The sequence below is a fragment of the Lagopus muta genome, chromosome 1, assembly GCF_023343835.1.
Source record: "Lagopus muta isolate bLagMut1 chromosome 1, bLagMut1 primary, whole genome shotgun sequence".
In the NCBI taxonomy this organism is placed as follows: Eukaryota; Metazoa; Chordata; class Aves; order Galliformes; family Phasianidae; genus Lagopus; species Lagopus muta.
Genome location: NC_064433.1, coordinates 64,801,858 through 64,822,993, shown reverse-complemented (window position 1 = coordinate 64,822,993; position 21,136 = coordinate 64,801,858). Strand labels below are relative to the sequence as shown.

Here is a 21,136-nt window from a genome sequence, read left to right as displayed (position 1 = left end):
CTTGAACACATGAGAACTGAGGAAGAAAGCATCGCAGGACTTGCCCAGGCTGTGGCAGAGCACGACCACAGCTCACACCCACCACGCTCTCCACCATGCATTCACTCCTCTAAGCTCAGGTTGGTGAGCACTGTTTGCTTCACGACTACTTCTGGCCTCAGCCAGGCAACAGAGGGCCAAAGCCAATACAGCCCAACAGGAGCGTCAATGAAGTCAATGGAATAAACCCTATCAGGAGGTAGAGCACTCTGCTGTACCCATGGCCGACCACATCCATGTTTTGGCACCTGAGACTGCCAGACACAAGGAGCCAGGAGCACCAGGAACTCCCCTATCCAACAGCTGAGCAGCAATGTCACGCCATCTTCCCTCTGGGCACCGCCAACACAGGAGGTGGAGAGAGGGGAAGGGACATATGCCAGTGGGCTGTGAGGCAGGGGCTGCTCAACCCATGGGGCAGGAGAAGGAGGACAGGTTTGGGACAAGCTCCACACAACAAAATTCCGTACAGAAAAAGCAGGGAAAAACAGCAACTGCTTGGAAACTGTGAAACACGAGCATTTTTCATGTTTTGTTAAAATCTGTCCTTTCCTCTCACGTGTGTTTCCAATGGAAAAATCAATACTAAATAGGAAGAAACTATCTGGGCGCTCAGCAAGCGTTTCTGATTTCCAAAACCTTTTCATTTTAAAAAACAGCTTTTGTTTTCCCTGTTTGCACTTCTTACAGCAAAGAAACAAAAATGCAAACATAACTTTTTGTATATGAAAACATTCAACAAACAAATTCTTGAGGAAAGCAACTGATGAAAACAGTTCAACTGGATCTGCAGCAGAATCTGGCACGAAACGTGCACAGAGAGAGCAGGGACACATGCACGCCGATCCTTGAACATCGCTGCCTGCACACTGAAGCAGGAGAACACGCTCTCATTTTACTCAATATTCTTTTCTTTTAATGACAGGTGAAAGTTTTGTGCAGGTACAAAATGCAACTGATTTCTTGTTGATCTGTAAATTGCCTCATAAATGAAGAAGCACACACGCGCATACGTTTCTGACAAAGAGCAAGGGTCAGGCTCTCACAGGAACAATGCCCTCCAACTGTTTTACTTTCGCAGCCCACCCTGGCACTATTTATACTTACTGCTAGAGATATCAGCAATTGTTTCCTTGCCTCCTCACCCCTCCCGGACACCAGAAGAATAACGGAGAACGATGTCTCTCGGTAGCACTTTCCTTCTCAGCAGGAAGCTCAGAGGTTTGTGATATCCATTTTGATACAAAACCTAAATTAGGCCTCTGGAAGTAGGTAATGCATAAAAAGAAGCATTTTTGTGCCACAAGATTATTATTATAGGTTACTGTTAACCCTTGGGAGATGGAGGTGAGTCCTGCAGCTCCCCACTGGGCTGAACATTTGCTGAGAAATCACAAGCACTGCCTAAGCAGATATTTCAGGTGTGCCTCACGATAAGAGAACGATCCTGTTGACCCATCATACCCTGATAGCTAGTTTGAGTGTAAAAGCATTGCCAGTTAAACAAAAAGGATCAGCACAGCATGTGCATACTGCTACCCTTTTATGCTGGGGTAAGGTTTAAAGGGTGGCTGGATAGAAGGACAACTGTGGAATTCCTAATGTAAAGATCAAAAAAATACTAATCAGCATTATACCTGGGAACTATCTAAAAGACATTCTGTCTCATGGTTCCCTAAAAGTCTGCCCTGTCGCAAAGTTTCCACTGGGTCACCCATTAGCAAAAAAAAACAATTTGTAGTTTGGAAGTACTCAATCACTGGAAATGAAAGTACTGGACCTGGAAACCAGCCCAATTTATTTCAGCTTTATGCTTGTGAATCACAAAGTTATACAAGTCACAGATTAACTTTCTACCTTCCACCACCATCCCTGAAGTCAGAAGAACCAGTTCCATCGTTCAGATCCAGCAAACTCCGCTGCCATGCACTACACCACCTCCTGTTATGATACGAGTCGACCCAGCATTACTCATTGCTTGACTTACTTCCTTAGCGAAACGAGCCGTACCACAAATTCAATCTGTTATCAGCCTACGCAATTTAATTCAAGTTCAGCTTATCCTTAAGCACTTCTTTTCCCTTCAAACATAATGACTTCAAAGGGCTATAAACCGTGATCTTAAATGCAAAAGCAACTGCATGTCACTAAGTTTCCCCTAAACTGAAATAAATATTTCAGTAAACTATGGTCGATAAGCCTGACAAAAGCTGAACCTTGCTATATCCTGGAAGACAAATAGGATCTCAGAGCTTCACACATCCTCCCATGCAAATCCTCACACACTGCGCACCTGTATGGACACGGAGGGAAAGTGTTCCAGTGACTTCATGTCGGACTTCAAGGCGGACTGAGGCTCTCCTAATAAACATTACACTTCATAGCGCCTCCATTCAAAATGCCCGACATCAAACAGACACTGCACATCCGAGAGGAAGTCCCATGGGACAGGTGTCACTCACAAGACAACTCCTGAACTGATAACCAGAGTGCAAACTTTGGTGCCCAGGTGGGCAACCATTCCCACAAACACCCCGTATCAACAGCACGGTTTGCACGAGCTGCAACACGCTACTGAGCATAAGGAGCTTGCAGTCTGCCCTGGAGATTTACCTACGGCCACGCAGAGACACAAGGAAGAAAAGAAGGCACAAGTCCCCACCGCTGCTTCTCCGCTCTGCCATTAGGTCTGGCATTGCTTTTCCTAGACAGCCTTCTTTGTTTTAGCTGTCCTGACATCTGCACATTGCATTTGCAGTGTTGTGCAAGCACAACTATTTCCTAAGAGATAAACAGAGATCACCAAGCTCACAGAGCCTGACACAAACAGAATTCAGATTCGAGCCTCCCTAGGTAGCTCAGACCATCCTTTTCACTTGCAGATTTAAAGGGAACTCTGTGAGACATGAAGGGGAAAAGAAGGAAATAATCTTCGTAAAGGAATGGAAATGAAAAATCTCCCTCACTTTCCAGAGCACTTTTTTGAAAAGAGCTATTTGAATCACTTCTGCTTATAGACAGCCCCATTTCTTCAGCAATGGAAAAGCAATACAAGCTTTTTGTCATTCGATCCCCCCAAACATTTTGTAATTTCATGTGAGAGGCTCCTCACTGGGCTCACAGACAAAAGTTTGCCCACATGCCTTTTAAAGTACGTACCTGATTTCGCCTTTGTCTCCTAAGCTCTTTTCGAAGCTGCATTCCCACGAAAATGTTTGTATGCCCACCTTCCCCTGTTGTTTCTACAGTCTGCTCAGAGTGGATTCATTGCTGGGTTTCAGCAGTCACATTTCTTCCTCAATTCATGCTTCTTTTTATTTATCCTGAAGTTTTCAATGTAAAACAAACAGGAATACCACCTCCCTAAAATTACCACTATCCCACTGTCCTCCAATGTAACATTAACAAGAGACAATATTCTTTAAAGCTATGAAGCATATACTGTCCTAAATTACATTGCAGTTGCTGCCCTGAGCTCGCACATTTTTGAACAGGAAGGCTCCCAGGGATCTCTCTCTCTGTTCTGACTGCACTTACTGCTTTAAAATATTTTTAACCCAGACAGTGAAGTGCCAGCCTAGAAGCCCTTCATGCTAATCCTAGCCTGGGTGGCTGTTCTTAAGGGAAAGCATTCAAAAATTGTAGCAGTGCATCAACTTTGACCCTTTTCACTTAAAACATGAGACTTTTTTTTTAAGGGGAAAAAAAAATTAGATTCCAGAGGGAATCACTGAACTCTGACCTGCTTAAAATTAGTTTTGTTTTAGTGCCTGCGTGGTGACTCAACAGGCCAATTTTCCAGACACTTAAGACTTTTCTGCTCCTGAAGATTCCAGTTCAAGTCCTGGACTCGCTTGCTGGGGTCGGATCAGAACACTTTGTTCCATGGCTTCAAGCAGCGAATTCCCAGATCGCCCTACCCTTGCCAGATGCTGGCATGCTTGGTAATAAGTAGGGCTGTAACCAAGCTAATTATTTCTTCTCTAAGCTGTGAAGAGTTTTGCTTGCGATACATATGTTAGACCAAAAGAATTTCCCTTCAAAATTCAGCAGTCAAGAAATGTTTATATGGCTCTGATAAACATTTCATGATAAGCTGGATTCTTTCGGGGGGGAAGGGGAAGATGCGTACTTTGGTCTTAACAGTGCTGCAAGTAACTCTCAAATAGGGTCTGGCTGAGTGTATCCGTCTCACTGGGAGTAACTGATTCGATTTTTTTAATCTGTCACAGGCATTACAAACACTAAATGAGTCACTGAAGACTCCTATGCTGTAAAAAATAGAATCACAACGCTTCATTTGCTCTTCAACAGGACTGCAAGTATGGTGCCATGTATCCAAAAGCCTTGTCAATTAACAAATTAAAAAAAGGACACGTTATTTCTTGCAGAAAGTTAACACTTGTACGGGAGTAATAATCATCTTCAGACAGAGCACAATTGTTCTGTTTAATCTTATCCTTAATGCTATTGCATGTATTTCATACCTTTCATCAAAGGCTCTCAAACTATTTAACAAAGAGCTTCAGATATCTCCTGTAAAGTAAGAAACTATCACCTCCACTTTCAGGTAGTAAGGAATTAAAGACACTCCAAAACTTTGGCCACAAAGCTGTAAAAAGCCAGACCCCGAAACAGAACCTAGGTGCTGGTCCATATTAAATGGCATCTGTTACATTTCTATCCCTGCTTCACAGTGATTACGGAAAGAAAAGGTTTGCCAACATCTATAATCACTTATTTGACAGCTGCTAACCCAACGAACATGAAAGCAATTTATACACAGTGCCCTAATCTTCCTGAATCTGATCATGTATGAACACAGCCCTTGTACTTGTTCCAGTATCGTTTCGGGTTCTTTCTCAGTAAGAATGTAGTCTTCTTCCTTTTTCGGAAAGAAAACAAGCCACTAAAAGACAGAGTTTTAACACACAGCCATCAATATGCTGTTCTTACAAATACAAAAATGTAAAACAGTAACAGTGATGCATACTGTTCTGTGTCAACAAAATGACTTTGTTTTATGCCCAAAAAACTATCTTTCAGCCTCTACAAGACAGATAGGCCTGGCCTTACTCTCACAAGATACCCACTGGGACAGCCAAAGAAAAAGAAATTCCCAACAGAAAATAACACCGCTTTCTCAGCATCCTCCGCATCCTTAACCTCAAGATCCACGAATCTCTGGTGATCACAAATAACAAAGGACCTTGGAAACATCCAGCAAAGTTAACATTTGCAAGCCTACTGCACCAGAAGCTAGCCTTCAGAACCATATTAAACGGTAGTGTCTAACGTGAGGAACTTCCAATAAAGGCTGGATAATGCTAGTGTACAGGAGTTCATTGCAGACGGTTGACTGTGGCTCCTCAGGCTGAGGAAACCTACCAAACCACCAGAGCACCTCTAGCACTGAGCCTGCTGAGAGTGGAACATGAGGACTTCACCAATTCCCACTGTGACTTCAACAAAGGAGAGCTGGCACTGGGTTTAAACAATGTGAGCTAACTAGGTTGCTCATCACCTGGAAAAAAATATGTTGCTCAGAGCCTTTTGGATACAATGGCGAAGGTGAGGAAGGTTTTCTTCACTTCCTACACAGCCTGGGCTCAATACTGCAAAGAAACTTTGAGACACAGTCAGACTCAATGTCGGATTTTTGCCAGCTGAGCTCCCTCATACTTCCTCACTTTCAGGTCATCTGAATACCTTGACAACCTGCGAGGATAAATCAAGCACAGAAGGTGTTTAAGAACTAAACAAACACGTCAGGTGTTTCTACAAAGCCTGCACCAAGTTATATCAAAGTATCCCAAATTCCAGATCCTTGACAAATGCATCACACCGTTTGGAAATGGTGGGCAGTGACTTCAAACACAGCCGTGCTGGCTATAAAAAAAAAAAAACAAAGGAGACTGAGTGAATCTGGGAGGAAAGTGGGGGAGAATGCACACACACTGATTATCTTTGCAGCCTCCATTCATCTGATCGGGGTGAACTCACTGAGGAGCTCTAATCTTAAGAAACTGCACAGCAACATGTTAATGCTGGCAACAGAGATCTCAAGGCTACAGAGAATTACCATTACACCCTCCTAGCGACGCTTCACAACCTGACAGAAGCCTCAGAGCCTCAGCAATTCCTGCAACACGTATGTACCTCCAGATACAGCATAAATGAACAGCCAGGAACCACCACGATGACCAGGCTGAGACTCAGGCCCTGGTCTTCGCCTTGCAGCAAGCCCATGAGTGATGAAGGAGGTTTGGCCTCCCACCTGCTTCAGGCACAGCCAGAAAAGCTTTGGGCTCTTACCACACACAGCCCCTGGTTCTGCCACCAGATAAAACGCATCGCTGTGTTACTTGGAAACAGCTCCCAGCGACTGATTGCTTTTTTTTTTTTAAAGAAATTATTTACACTGGCTCTTTGATCTTTCTCAGCACTAGCAAAAACGAGGCTCCCATTCGGCGAAGGCCTGAAGGCGTGTGCCAAATCTGAAGCACAGAAGGAGGCCCGTTGGCTACAGCAAGACTCAAGCGCTTCAAGTCAGGCACACTCATAACCACGTCAGGGCCAAAATCCTTGAGCAGCCATAGAAATGCATCCAAGGCCTGCGCTTGCTTCTGGAAACTTTATTCTCACTTTACATATAGTCAAAACCTGACAAGAGCTCACTGTCGGATTATGCAGGAAATCTGCAAGTTTCACCAAGGTGTGATCTTATGCTTTTTCACACATTATTGTATCATGCCGCGCCAGAACACTAACGTATGCACAGTTCTAAAATAGCTTGCATTATTACAGCACAGCATTGAGAAATGTACTAAAAATCCAACCAGCAGACCTCCAGAGATTTGCTCCTCAGTCACTTGCAAACTGATAAGGGGGTCACAACTGCTCTTCTTAACAACAAAAAAAAGAAAACAAAACCAGCTCAGCATTCTATAGCCTTTTTCCCCATTTCTCTCTCTCTTTTAGATTAAAACTGTCAATTGTCAGATTTGTCTTTGGTCATGTTGGGGTGGGAGAGTGGGATTTAATAACATTTAACTGACTTGCTATCAAGAAGGAAACATATTTTTCTTCTCTCAAATTTGAAACAGACACTCTTTTTTTTTTTCTGTTGGCCTACTTTCTTTTAAGTTGCTTTTCAATTATTTATGAAAATGCAATAATGCATTACTTTGCTGTGCAAATGTTTAGAAGAAGGAGATAGTGTCTTTCAAGTGAAAAAAAAAAACATACATGGTTACATAGGGGTTTATTTAAAAGCACTTTGCAGGTGATATTTTATATAAAAAAAAAACAAACTAACATACTTTCACTTCCCCCCACACACGCATGCCCATTTTCTTTAAGTGATGCATTTCATTCAATTAAAAAAAAAGTCTGCAGCTCCACAGAAACACCCCACTTGTTCCTCTCCAAAGCAGGAGAGGGGAAGAGAGCTGGAAGAAGCATAAGCTCCAAATGGGAAACTGCACAGCAGGCTGAACCAAAACCTATCAAATCACTGAAAGGACTCCAAACCTTCTGAACAGCAAAACCAGGGCAAAATCTTATACCTCTAGATAAAGGAAATTAATAGCAAGACCACCAGTGTTTCACTCAGATTTATAAAAGGTGTTTTTTCGAAACAGCTGTTTTTTTTGAAACAGCTGTGTTCCCAAGCCCATTGAACACCAGAGAAGGCTGATCGCTGAACTTCCTTCCACTTCTCTTGAGGTCCCATGTGGACACATGCTTGAGTGGATGTACCTTCCAAAGGGTCACCACCTCTGGGTTTTAGCATCAGTCATCTAAAACAAATAACAGTCTGCTCTGACGGCAGCAGGTACAGAACTAGGCCCATAACGCTTACCTCCCATGTCCTAATCTCTGCAATGTACCTTGTAAGTATCCACATTATTGTCCTGGTATTGAATCAGGAAAAAAAAGCCTACAAGCATTAAAAAACAAATGCATGTATTCAACAGCAACACAACACAAAATGAAATGCAATTAGAGATAGACGACACAGCGGAACAACCCAAAAGCTGTGTGGAGAGGCTATGGCACCTCCATCCCTGAAGGCTTCCAACCACCAGCTAGATGAAGCCCCATCTGGCCTGATGTGCTGTACAAGGGACAGGGGGAGCCCATCCCTGCCCACAGTATCACTGCTCAGAACTGAAATCCATTTTGCACTCTCTGAAGCTTCTGAAGAGCATCCCTAAGACACACTTCCCACAGTCTACACAGATTTTTAGAACAGGGAGTTAATGTTAATGTTTAACAACGCAGGGAGAATTTAGGAAACAAACTTTTTTTCCTTTTTTCCTTTCATATGAATGACTTCAGCACCTCAATCTCCCAAAAGGTCAAAAGGGTGCCTACCATTCAAGCTACCTTCAAAACAGGATTCTGGCTGCACTGAAATCTGAGTTTTCTAACCAAGCATTGCACTTATGCAAATACTCACATTCTGCAGAGTTTAACTGAACTAAGCCATATCCCTCAAGTTAAGTATAGACTTACATACTCTTCCTCATTGGGGCCATATAAGACAGCTTTCCAATTCAAATATTCTGAGTGAATTAGAAAAGGGAAATGAAAAGACAGAGACATTTCCAAACACCCTAAGATCAGAAGGAACAAGACGTAGTGATTGATAAAATTAATTATATTGAAGCTGCATGGTTATACGAATAAAATTTTCCTTCTTATACACAAAAACAGTTTAAACCCAACGAAGGCAGAAAGTAAAATATTGTATGAATTCCTAAATCTTGGCACAATTGTGCAACAGTTATAACCTCTTACTGCTATTTCTTTATGCTGTATTTGTGTGCACTGCAGGGGTGCTCAGGTGCCAGACTGCTGCTGGTATTTGTGCTGCTTTGTCTGCAGTGGATCACCTTAACCTCCAATACATTTTTAAGGATCAGAGTCTCTTGGTTTCTCCATTTCCCTCCTCATTTCAGTTTGATACTTCTCACTAGGAACCACTTTCTGTACCAGCACAATGCACCAGTCACTAAAAGAACAGGGAAAAACACAATAGAAGGTGTAAGGCTGTATCTTACTCTTCCTCTGCCCCATTTCTTATTGTAAAAACATGGATTTTGCTACCCTGTCTCAGTAAGCGAGACATTGGCCTAATGGCATTTAGTGACAGGGGGCAAACATCCCCCTAGTCAATCACTGCCCTGATGGAGAGAGGCCTTTGGTTTCACAACTGTCAGTTGCCTTTCTCACACACTAAATTCACACGTACGTAGTTGCACACATTCATCAGCATTTACTCATTTGCAGTCTCTCATGAGAGTTAATATTATTCCTCTACACTTACGAAACTTCCATCATCGCATCCACACCATTACTTACCTACGGCAACCCTGTCTGGAGGAATGCCTCCTTATATTTCAGTTGTCATCTGGAAACTGTTTCACAGAAGTGACGAGCACCTCAGTAAATTCTGTTCCAGCTCTGCCACTTCCAACTACCAGCAGAAGGCACAAAGCCGATGGCAGCAACAGGTTCCAGGGAGAATTACAAAACTCTCCCTACACGTGTGAGTACTGATTGAGTAATCTATGCTTGGCTCGCAAACCTGAACTAATGAATTGTCCCAGATCTGTTAATCTCAACCACAATGCACTTCACGTGCCGCGGTGCCTCAATGCAAATGCTCGGTCGTCAGAACAAATCATTTATTTTGCTCAGAATCAGACTGCCCTGCTTCTGGCAGCCAGCTGCATATAATGACAAACATAAAATCAACCAGAAGCACAGAAAAGAGCTCAGTCTCTCATATAAAACACAAACTTCTCCCACACTTGAATCATGAACCAGAATATTGCATTAACACACCCACTTTCCTGTGGTTCCACAAACTTAGATATCTATTTTGCATATCCTTCAGAGCAGATGCGTCCACTCTATCATTGCATGGAAGTGTAATCGACGCATATATTTCATTTCTTCTCATCATCTATGCATTTGCCTATATTTTGGCATGAAAAGCCTCATCTTTAACACCATGGCATAAGGAAAGATCCTATTTCAGGGAAAACACACTTGTATCTTACTGGCTGTACGTGCACAGCAGGCATGTGGAATGGCCACAATGGGTGTCCTTGCATGGAACCTTCCTGTCCCCAAGCTCCCTACAAAGCAGGTGCACAAGAGACTCCATCAGTGTGAGCTGCTGGATGAATCGCTGCTACAGAACAGGTATTTCCTCTGTGCTTTTAAATAGTTTTTCAATACAGAAGTCAGTATCTGTTTTTAATCCAGGCTGCTCTGAAATCTATTGCACTTCCCAAAAACTACACCGCTCCTAATTTTCTTCTGATTTCTAATGGTTTCTGACTTTTTCTACGTATAAATCTGTTCCATTAGGCCTGATCTCCTGCAAAGTCGGTTGTAACATGAAAATGGTGTTGCTGGCTAAGAGAAGCAGCTCTTCCATCCACTGACCAGAGACACAACTTTAGCCCCACAACTCTTATTTTGCCTGTTGTTGTTTTTTTTAAACAGACTGTAAAATTAACTTTTAGTTCCTTATTAAGTATTTAATTGGTTAGCTGAGGATTACAACTGTGTCCCCCAGCCCTCTTCATGAAGCTAAAAGCTTACTCATACAGAAAGACTTTATAGCAATGTAAAAGGATGATTCCACAGCCCTAGTTTAGAGTTTGAACCAGTTTAATTAAATATGTGTTTAGACAGACTGCTAAAAGACCCAGCATGGCGCTCAGTTGAATTTGAACCTGCACTATACACTCACCCCCTACAGAAACCACAAACCCTATTTGTACCTGTATGACAACCAGCTCAAGGCTTCCAAGCAGCGTGAGTAAAACTGGATTTTGCCCCCACTCCTCAAAGATGTTAACAAAACAACTTCTCGAAGCAGGCAGCCATCACTGGGAACGAACCAGTAGGGGCAAGTGTTCTAGGCAGCAAACCTAAGCCTAATGAAGAGCTTTCCAAGAGCCTTTAGACTCATTTCAAGTAGAACCTGGACCACTCCTCCATAGACCAGCAGAGTACAAAATGGAAATCACCTCTCCCAAGGGATGTGGTTTTATGTGGGTTGCATGCTGTCAATCAGTGATACTCACAATAACACAGTGCAATGGACAGCTGAGCCTGCTGGGTTTCGAGCAGGACACACTCACAACCAAAAAAAGCAGGTGTTAAGTGTTCAGTGTGTCCTTTATCAGACTATTAACAGAGCATTAACACAGTACAGGCTTCCCCCTGTATTTCAACAAAAGCCATTCGAAGGATTGAGTACTCATGCACAGAAATATGATTTTAAACTGTATGAGTTTTTTTTTGCTTGAGGAAGCTGTGCAGTAGTAAAGAGTACTGCCTTTATAAAATAACTTTGACCTGTAGTTTTCAGGCAATTCTTTTCCTTGAAATATAGGTAAATACTCTTTTTTGAAAAACAATAATCAGAGAATACACGTTAGCTTTGTCACCAGGATTTCTTTTTATTTAAAAGAACAACAGGAAATGGGACAAGGGGAAAAAAAAGACTTCTGTTAAAGGACAATTCTCTGAAGGGTCTTTTAGCTGGCAATTGTCAGCATTGCTCAGGGCCAATGGATCAAATTTAAGTCTAAAAAGTGCTGATGGTTGTATGAGTCATCACAGTAGGAGCTGGCGCTCCGGGCCACTCAAGTTCAATTTTTGGTGTTACCACGGGGTGTAGGAACTGGAATCTTGGTGAGCAAAGATTTACTTGGTATTTGATGCACTGGGTAAGTGGTATTCTTAAAATCACCAGCCTCCCAAGCAGCTAGTAAGCCAGCAGGAGGTTAGTAGGAAGAGAAAGTAATTGTCCTTTGTGCCTCTGAAAATAGCCAACATTAAAGGATCCTCTTATGTATTACCTGAGTCTCAATCTACGTTTGCAGCTCAAATAGAAAGGAAAAGGCTGAAGTGGACGGAAAATAAAGCTGTCAGAAATATTAGAGGAGACCCTCCTCAAGCTGTCATGAAGCATACAGTCTCCTCATCTGGAAACGTGTGCAACTACAAAGGATGTGCACTCTACAAGCAATAAAAACTCGTTTGAACAACACACTTCCATTTACAGAACGTACTGTGTGCGTGCCTTGTGTCCACTATGTTCCTGAAGAGGCCAGAAACACAGGCAAAGGGTCTGCAAGAATGACAGTCTTACACTTCTTCATGATGTCCATCACCAGAGCAAGCGTCACGCAAACTTGAGCTACTTTAACAGACTGCACACATGCATTCTGAAATCCACTGTGTCTGCAGCCTCCACTCTCCACAAAATGCCAATGAAGGAGCAATTGCATCATAACGACAAGTGGGAGTGACTGCAGAGCTTTGGTCTTGACCTGAATATTCTTATCTGTTGTTAAATTTCACAAACGGAAACAGCTCTTGCTTTAAATTCCCACAGTCCCACAGTTTGGTCACGGATCTAAAAGGAAGTTTTCCTAATCTGAACTAAGCATGCCATGAAAGAGGAAAAAAGCTCCCAAAAGCTCACAGCGCTTCAGCACAACCAGGCAGGATTGTGTTCTTGTTTCAGGCTTACGTTAGTACACTGCCTAGACCAGATCTGTATCCAGATAATGGATCCTGATTAATTAGACCATTCCTACTGTTTTGAATAAATGCATCAACAAAATTGAAATTATAAAAAAAGGAGTTTCCAGGACAGAAGACTTCACAGACTCCACAAAGGCCACTCTTTTGGCCTAAGGCCCCACTGCCCGCTTCCTTCACAGGCAACTTTTCCACTGCCTTCAGTGCAAGCTGGGCTGTGCCCTTCAAAGAACAGGAGAGGATTCTTACGTAGGAAACAGTGAAAAATCCTCTTTGCTAACGGGAAAAATCCTTACAGTAATAATATTTAAAGTATCTGTTTACAATGGTCAAAAAATATGACAGCCTACAACGGCATCACAGCAGCGCTCTGGCAATACTGCAGCAGACTGTTGTATTTTTAGAAGGACTGTTCATTTACTTTCTCCTAAATGCTGGAATTCTTGTTTTTCACCAAACGCCCTGTTTGTCGGCGCATCTATATGCCAACATCTCAGTGTGCATCCCAGGGTAAGGACGAGCAGCAGGCAGAGACAGGGCTCCTGCACACACACTGCACACAGCAGCGCCTCAGAGATGCCAAGTCTCCATCTCCTCCTGTGCTTCATGTGGTGACAGCTAGCTCACAAACCTTCCTGCAGCACAGCAGTGTATTTTCACCACAAGTAACAGAAAGCTGCTGCTCCTGAGCACCAAGGAACTACCCCACTGCACACAATGCAGAGCTTAATAGGATTGCTCCACCTAACCGGTTTTGGCAGGCAGCACGCAGGGCAGAAGCACACAGCAAGATGCATGTTTAAGCCCTCCTCTGTATTCTCATCATACTGACACTTGAAATGGATCTTACCATTTCTAAACTCACGAGCAAAGTACCTGCCCACCTAACAGGGCAGCAGTGAGCTGCTACCACAGGATCACAGCAGCACAGCTGCAGTCCTTAAGAGCCCCTACAGCTGGAGCTCGGGCAGATGCCGACAGAACTCGCATGCTTTTCCTTCTAAAAAGCACACATAGCTTCCATCCCTTATAAAAACACGGAGTAGGCAAAATGAGATACATGTGCACACACATGTTAACTGAATTAACTTGAGGCAGTCGATACATCCCGAACGTCCATCTGTTTACAAAAGACACTTGTGGCTTTCAAGTCTTGTGCTCCTTCTAGTGTAATTCTCAACCAAAACAGTTTACGTTCAACCGGAAGGCTCTGCTGCAGGGTTTCCACACATAATGGCCACGTGTTTATCGGGTTCTCGTGTTTGAATTATGTCAGAATAGCCGCGCTACCCATTCACGGAACGCACCGAATCGATGCCAGCCTTTCCCATTTCAGCTGGAAAGCCTCATGAAGCAAAGCTGGGAACAGCCTTGTCAAATGGGATAGCTAACAGTAACAAAAAGCTCCCGGTTCCGCAGCTGTGAACTCTATTTTCAGGCCAAGAAGTCCACTTCCGCAGCAGTGCCATACTTCTCAGTACCGGGTGGGACCGAGGGGATACGGAGCAGCAGTGGGTGCAAGCAGCTGCTTTCAGGTGCCTCCAAGTGATAAAGGCTGCGAAGAACTTGGTACAGCCCCTCGTGTGAGAAAAACTGCCTTCTGACCTGAGAGATTCACTTCGGCAGGGCTGCAGGCTGCCAGCTTTCTTTGCATGGGGATGAGGGAAGCCGGGACACACCGCCTTACTTTAATTCCAGTAGCGCAACCAGAATAAAACTTCACGTTTTTTCCAGCTGACTTCTGCTTCGTACTCCATTCTTTGACAGAGATGGAGCAGAACGCGTCTCTGCAGCTCGATCCCTCTTCCCCCTCTCACCGCGGGGTATCCCTGGCGCTGCGCGGGGGTCTCCCGCCCCGGAGCGGCGCTCCCCCGTGCCCGGCGCTCCCGCCCGCCCCACCGCACCGCTGCCGTGCGGATGGCTGCGATGTCGGACGCCTACAGATCTCCCACGTGCCTATTTCGTTGGCCTGCTGGCTTATAAAAAAATAAATAAATAAAAAATGCCTAGGGGCCATTATTCATCAGCAGCAAGAAAACAAATCGCTCTTAGACCTACTCCTCTCGCAGATTCCCACACTTATTACTCAAAATCCCACAGCTTCCCATTGGCTCTACCCCTGACCAAAGTACAGCGCCGCGCAGCATGCCATCCCCGGGGAAAAGCCGGTCACGTTCCTCCCGACGGACGGCTCCGCTCACTCCGGGCTCAAAACGAACCCCATAACTTTCCCGACGCCCCGCTCTGCCGCCGTCCGGGCTGCCGACTCCCAGCCTCAGCCGCCGGGCGCGGGCGGGACGAGTTGCGCCCAACTTCGGGCACGAGGCGCGGGGCCGCGCTGACAGCCGCCCCCCGCCCGCGCCGCCCGCCCGGCCCCGCCGGCAGCCCCGGGTTGCAGCGGCGCTGGGCGCGCACCTACCCGCGGTCCGCCGAGTGTCCTCCGGGCGCGGCTGGGACCGGGGGACGGGCGCTCGGCCGCGTGCTGCCCTCCTTCCCCCCGCGCTCCTTCCCCCCCTTCCCTCGTTCTGTGTGTGTCTCTCTCTCTCTCAAGGACGAGGTGAAATCCCTTTGCTGGTCATGAGGCGGCTTCAGAGACAAACAACACAATGCGAGTGCCAATAACAAAAGGCAAAAAAAAAAAAAAAAAAAAAAAAGAAAGAAAGAAAAAAGAAGAGAGACCGGGAACAATGGGGGAGGAGAGGCTCTCGGCGCGGTGTCTGGCCGCCCCCGGCACCCCGAGGAGGAGAAGAAGGAGGAGGAGGCAGGCGGCGGTCCCGCCGCACGCCGGGGCTCCCTCGCAGCCGCCCCGCGCCCCCTCCCCGCGCGGCCGCCGGAGTGACGCGCGCCGTCCCCGCTCGCGGCCGCTGCCGTCCCCATCCCTCGGGCGGGGGGCGGGCGGAGCGCGGCGCCTCGGAGCCTCCCCCGCCCCGGGAACTTGGCGCGGAGCTATCGGAGAGCAGCGCGCGGCGGGAGCCTCGGGGGTGCCCGCCGGCCGCCTCGCCCCGCTGCCCGCTCGCGGCTTCCACCCCCGGTTTCCGGCATCCCGCGCCGGGCGCACGTGCGGGCCGAGCGCCGGGGAACGGAGCGGAGCTCGAACTTCGGGGCCGCTCCGAACGGCTTCCTCTGACGGCCGCCGCCGGGGTCCCGCAGCGCCCCCCGTGCTGCCCCGCAGCTCCGCGTTACCTCTTGGCCGCCTTCTCCCCCCGCCGCTCGTCGCGGGGCCCGTCCCGCCGCGCTCGGGGCTCCGCGCTCTGCTCCCCGCCGCCTCTCCGTTCGGACCGCCGAGGGGAAGCGGCCCCGTTGGGCGCGGGAGCGGCGCTCGCCCCTCGATACCTGCGGCCGCCCGCGGCGGCCCGTGGGCAGCGGGGAGAGCGGGGCTGCGTTCATCTCCGCGAGGGCGGCCTTATCTCCTACAAATATGTGATCCTGGGACACGTCCAGTAATTAACGGGAACAATCAAACAATCTCGCTGCCTTCTCGGGGATTTAAAAAGTCATCATCTGGAATTCATGAGCGTTACAACCTTTTTTTTTTTTTCTTTTTTTTTCTTTTTTTTTTTCCCCTGCTTGGATGCGTTGCTGTGTGTGATCTTTCCACTGTGTGCGTGTGTCCCTCGGTGATTTTTTACCCTTTGATGCAAAAAGATGCAAACCATTAACGGCAGAGAGATTCCTCCCAAGTGCTGATTCAGGGAGACCTCAGACTTCTCCGTAGGCGTGGAGAGGGCAGGAACTTTGAGGGGGAGAAAAGAAGAGGGATCGCTGTAGTGTTTTGGAATGCTCGGTGAGGCAGGCCAGGCTGCGTCAGCACAGCGTGCCCCCAGCACCGCCCCAAGCCTGCCCCACCTGCACCAGGATCAGACAGGAGAAAGGTACCTGAATGGCAGAGTTCTGCCCCGCGCCGGCCCCTTTGCTCTCATACGGCTCTCTGAGTGCTTTGTATCGAGTCCCCACTGCTTTCTGCCAGCCCCCCCTGTGATGGTGGCACCCCCGGCCACCGACACCGGCAGTCACATCTGTTTGGTCTCCACTGGCAGCCAGGCTGGCAGAGGTAGCTGTGTCCTGCCCACACCTTTCAGAACACTTCCCTGTTGCAATGGATCCCACTGATAAGTGCTGCCCCCCTCCCTTCGTGCTCTGTGCCAACTCCTCCCTACATCACACCGAAGTTGCTTGCAGTTCAGCACAAGAAAGGAATGAGGGTGGTTGGGTCCAAAACTAATCTGGAGCGGAGAGAAAAAGCTCAATGTGGGTGCATTTTATTTCAGATCAAAAGCACAATGGTGCGAGATTGTATTATGCTCTCCACGGGAGCTGTGTTTTTCTACTTCTACAATAGGATTAAGGTGTTCAGTGGGAAAGAGAATTACAAAAAAAAAAAAAAAAAAAAAAAGAAAAGAAAAGAAAAGAAAAAAAAAAAAAAAAAAAGAAAAAAAGAAAAGAAAAAAAGCCCCATTGGCCCGATACCAGCTCGATTTGAGGTTTCCTTAAATAAGGAAGATGTTTCAGCCCTCGAGGAGTCTATCATCCCATTTCAAACCACTTTTAAAAACAGTAATTGTGAATGCCAATAATCCTTCTTTTTTTTTTTTTTTCCCCTTCACTATTTATTGTTGAAGAAACGTTCTGCTGTTCATTTTATTTCTTTTTTTAAATAAAGGAAGGATGTTACCATCTCTGTATTGACTCATTTCAAAATTGTCAGTCAACCAAATGCTTTTCAGTAGAACCCAAAGACATACCCTTATTTAGCTGTGCGTAGCTGAGAACACAAGATGTTGAATGTTAGTGCACGCGGGTTGGACACAGCTGGGAGCACAGCTTCAAGCCACTGTTCCACCCTGAATAACTGCAGAAAGCACAAAAGAACATTTTCGGCGTGACTTACCCAACGAGAGGAGCTACCGTACAAAGGCTGCTACGGATTGTCGATGGGAAATTTGCACAGCTCCAGCTAACTTCTGCTTTCTGAACGCCAGGGAAGCACAGCTGGAGTCTGGGCCTGTTCTAGCTGAACTCATGGAACGCAGCTGTGTTTAAATAACAGGTATCGCCTGTCTGTACAACAAGCGGTGTGCACCAATAAATCAATTTGTGCCTTCTTAGTGATGGTGGTTTGTACTCAGGTCCCCTTTCACTAACTTACCCCCAACCCCTGTGCTTGGAAGGTTATCAGTTATATCTTTAGTGCTGACTCCATAGAGAAAAAACACGGAGGTAGATCTCTGCTTGTGCTGAGCAGTCTCCGGTTCCTCCTGACTTCACCTCTTTGCTACCGTTCTCTGCAAGCTGCCACACATGCCTTCAAGCCCCATCTTCCTAAGGAAACTCAGACAATTCCCACATTCTCATACAGTAAGTCTTAGCTCACTCATTTTCACAAGAACTGATGTAAACTGCAACTTTTCTCCTATGGAAATTATTTGTCACCGCTGCTCAGATGTATACATGACTGCTCCAAAGCCCAAGTCCTACAGAACAGTGTTATCCTTATGCCACATTAATCAAATTATTGAGCAACTGTGATAACAGTGAAGCCCTATCAAAATGAAGAAACCACTTTGGAACTTAAAAACCTCTGTTTCCATGTCAGAACGTGTCAGTCCTAGAACTCCCTTCTGCGGCCCTTATCAAAGCATCACTGTTATCTTTGACTTTGGGGTGTTTTATCCGCTCTCTGTACCACAGTCAGGGTGTTACCTGCACTGATTTCCGCCAGAAGGAAGAGCTTCTGCCAGTGACATAGAAGCAATCTGCCTCTCTGTGGGTCCCAACTCCTTTCCCTAGAGGCAACAGAGAGACCCAGTTATGATATTTCATAAAGACATCCAAGCATTTTCCCAGGGAGCATGGAGTGTGCTGCTGTGGTGTCCCTCCATGGGGCTCTATACGTTTTCTAGTCAGCTGGTTCCTCAAACTGAAAATGATGGATTTGTGCTTAAATGCAGTTTGGATACCACATTTAGATCTTACCAACTAAATAAGGAATATGTTAATTTTTAGTAGAAGGTGGATACGAAATCCAAAAGAAACAGGAAATGTTGATTAAATTAAATGCTGATTAGGTCTTCTGTAATTTAAACTGTAGCAGGTGCGTGAAATAAAAAGATAAAAAGAAGCCGGTCAGAAAAGGCAACCAGTTGCTTTTAGTTGTCCATGCTGAGCAAAAATTAAATGTTAAAAGAATTCTCTTTCAAAAAGAGAAGAGCTGCCTAAGCAACCCTCATCTCCCGTTCTACCATCAGTAACTCTTAGATTTCAGTGAGATCACTCACATATATAAAAACAAGCATAATCTCCCAGGACACACAGATGAATAAAGGCGGTCACAAGGATGGATTTAAGAAGCAGGCTGGAACTTCATTAACAAAATATTTTCACATGTCAAGCAGTCAACTGGGCCCGATGCAGGGATTACAGAGCTCCAGTTTAGAGCAGATCCTCCCGAATCCCTCCCAAATGAGCTCACATCTCAACCTTTCCCCCAGAATAGGAAGGAGGACCTAAACCCCCAAACATTTCATTTAGATTTGCTTCTTTCCTAGTCACACAGTTGCAAAGTACCTGATTTCTTATTCCAACTTTAGTTTCCTTTCATGCTGGAAATTATCTCAATTTTCCCTTAAATTCCAACAGATTAATAAATGCATGTAGCATCAGATATTCCATTTCCAAACCCATCATATATTCAATTTCCAAACCCAACTTTTCAGCCTACCTGTGCTGCCATACTGCTACAAAGACCAGGAAAGCATCTTATGCCTCCTCCAACCACAGCAGAATAGAAAATTAGACCTTTCTTGGCACTGCAACCAAGTAATAGCATCCCTAGACCATAGTTTCATGCTGTGGTGCAAAGGGAGAAGAAATACTGTACCTTAAGGCACAGAAATCCCCATACCTTCAGAGCTTCATCTCTGTGCCTACCAAAGCCAGAGAACCAGCCCAGGATGCCAGCTGATATCTGGGCACCACTAGGAATGTGTCCTGTGCAGCTCCGGGGGTCATTTAGCACTAATTAGTCAGGGCAGACCATTAGGGCAGTGCAAGTATGGTACTTGCAGCACCCCAAACAATGCGGGTACACCAGTGTTGTGCAGCACTGTGCACAGTGTACACAAGTAAGGACTGTGACATGAAGTCTTCAAGGTGATCAGCATTTTGGGGTTGAGGAAAGCTCTCCATGTTGAGGAGACTCAGATGGCACAGAGTTTTCCGAGGGCAGATGTACTTGGGTCTTTTTAAACCTAGTCCCATTTTCTAAAACTGATGATCAACTAAAGAAAGGAGGTAATCAAGTCATCTGAAAATAGAGGCCAGTTCCTGTAAGGAAGATTTAGCAGGAATGAGTGTTTAGTGTCTTCTCATTAGTGCAGGAACAGGAATTTATGTATACTGTTTTATAAAGATTCGTATTTCTACAGTTCTTACATGAAAACAAAAGAAAAAATGTTGGAAAAGGACAGAAAAATGACTCAATTCCCAGTTACTGCCAAAAGTCACTAATTTTGAACACAATCAATTGCTGTAATATAGAGGGTTTTTTTTTTTTCTCTATTAATGTGCAGTAATTAATAGTAAAATGAATCTGAAAAACATGGTGTGATCCTTTTAAAAGCAGCACGTTCTCCATAGGTTTATGATCCAGCATGTAAATAGCACCCTCGAGAAAAGCAAACAAATATAAAAATAAAATAAAATAAGGAAGTGGCAAATTCCCCAGCCAAAGATGCTGAATGAATGCAAAGTTCATTCTGTTAATCGGCGATGATGGGTTGAAAAATCGTAGAGCACGGACTGTTTTTGTTACAACATTTTTAATGCAAAGCCGTTTTCTTGCATTCCCATCCTTCATAGAGTAACACAGCTTCTGATATTTCTGAATTACTATCATAAAAACAAAGAGGAGAGGAGGCTGAAATGCAATGAGATGTCATTTGTATTTGGAACGGGGCAATCGTTGATTTAAAATTGCCGTTGAAACTCCTCTTCTGAAATGATTACTAGGTTAGGAAAACAACACTTTAAACCAACAAGCAACATCTGAATTTCTGGAGAAAAGCTCAGGTTTAATACTTGTCATAAGCTGTGTTTTGATTATAAGACCTGCACATTTTTAAATACGCACGCGTTCTGTTGCTCTCAACCTGTCCTACAGTAATGCTCTCGAGGTTGCTGTCCAGAAGGCTCGTGCTCCTCTATGTTTTACCAGTCAAGAGAACAAACAGTGGTACAATTCCACAGAAATGGAATTCTCTTTGGAGCTTGAAGCTTGTCTTACTTCATATGAGGAGAAGGATAAGGAGTGCAAAATATTTCGTATTCTGGCTTTACAGTGTGTAAGCATTCGGGCTGCTCTCTACAAATGACTGCACAAGGTGAGAGGCACAGGAGAATCAAGCCCCAAAGATTTTCTATACTGGATCAGATCGCTGGTGCATTAAGTGTGTCACCTCACAGCTGGATGCTCCAAAATGAACTGAGCTATCTGGGTAGTACTGTCAGAACTGCTCTGGTA

The 21,136-nt window shown here is 45.3% G+C and overlaps 1 protein-coding gene across 3 annotated transcripts in view; it reads right to left on the bottom strand.

Annotated features, from left to right (window-relative positions):
- The window catches only part of SOX5 (SRY-box transcription factor 5), a 637,312-nt gene extending 621,417 nt beyond the window's left edge, over positions 1–15,895 (bottom strand). The window contains exon 1 of one of the 3 annotated variants that reach the window (XM_048933367.1): positions 15,802–15,895. The gene's annotated coding sequence lies outside the window, so the exon portion shown is untranslated. Of the gene's footprint in view, positions 1–2,652; positions 2,714–15,037; positions 15,245–15,801 lie in introns of those variants that run through there. The other 2 variants (XM_048933363.1, XM_048933368.1) reach the window with 2 other exon arrangements.
- Between the last annotated feature and the right edge of the window lie 5,241 nt (positions 15,896–21,136).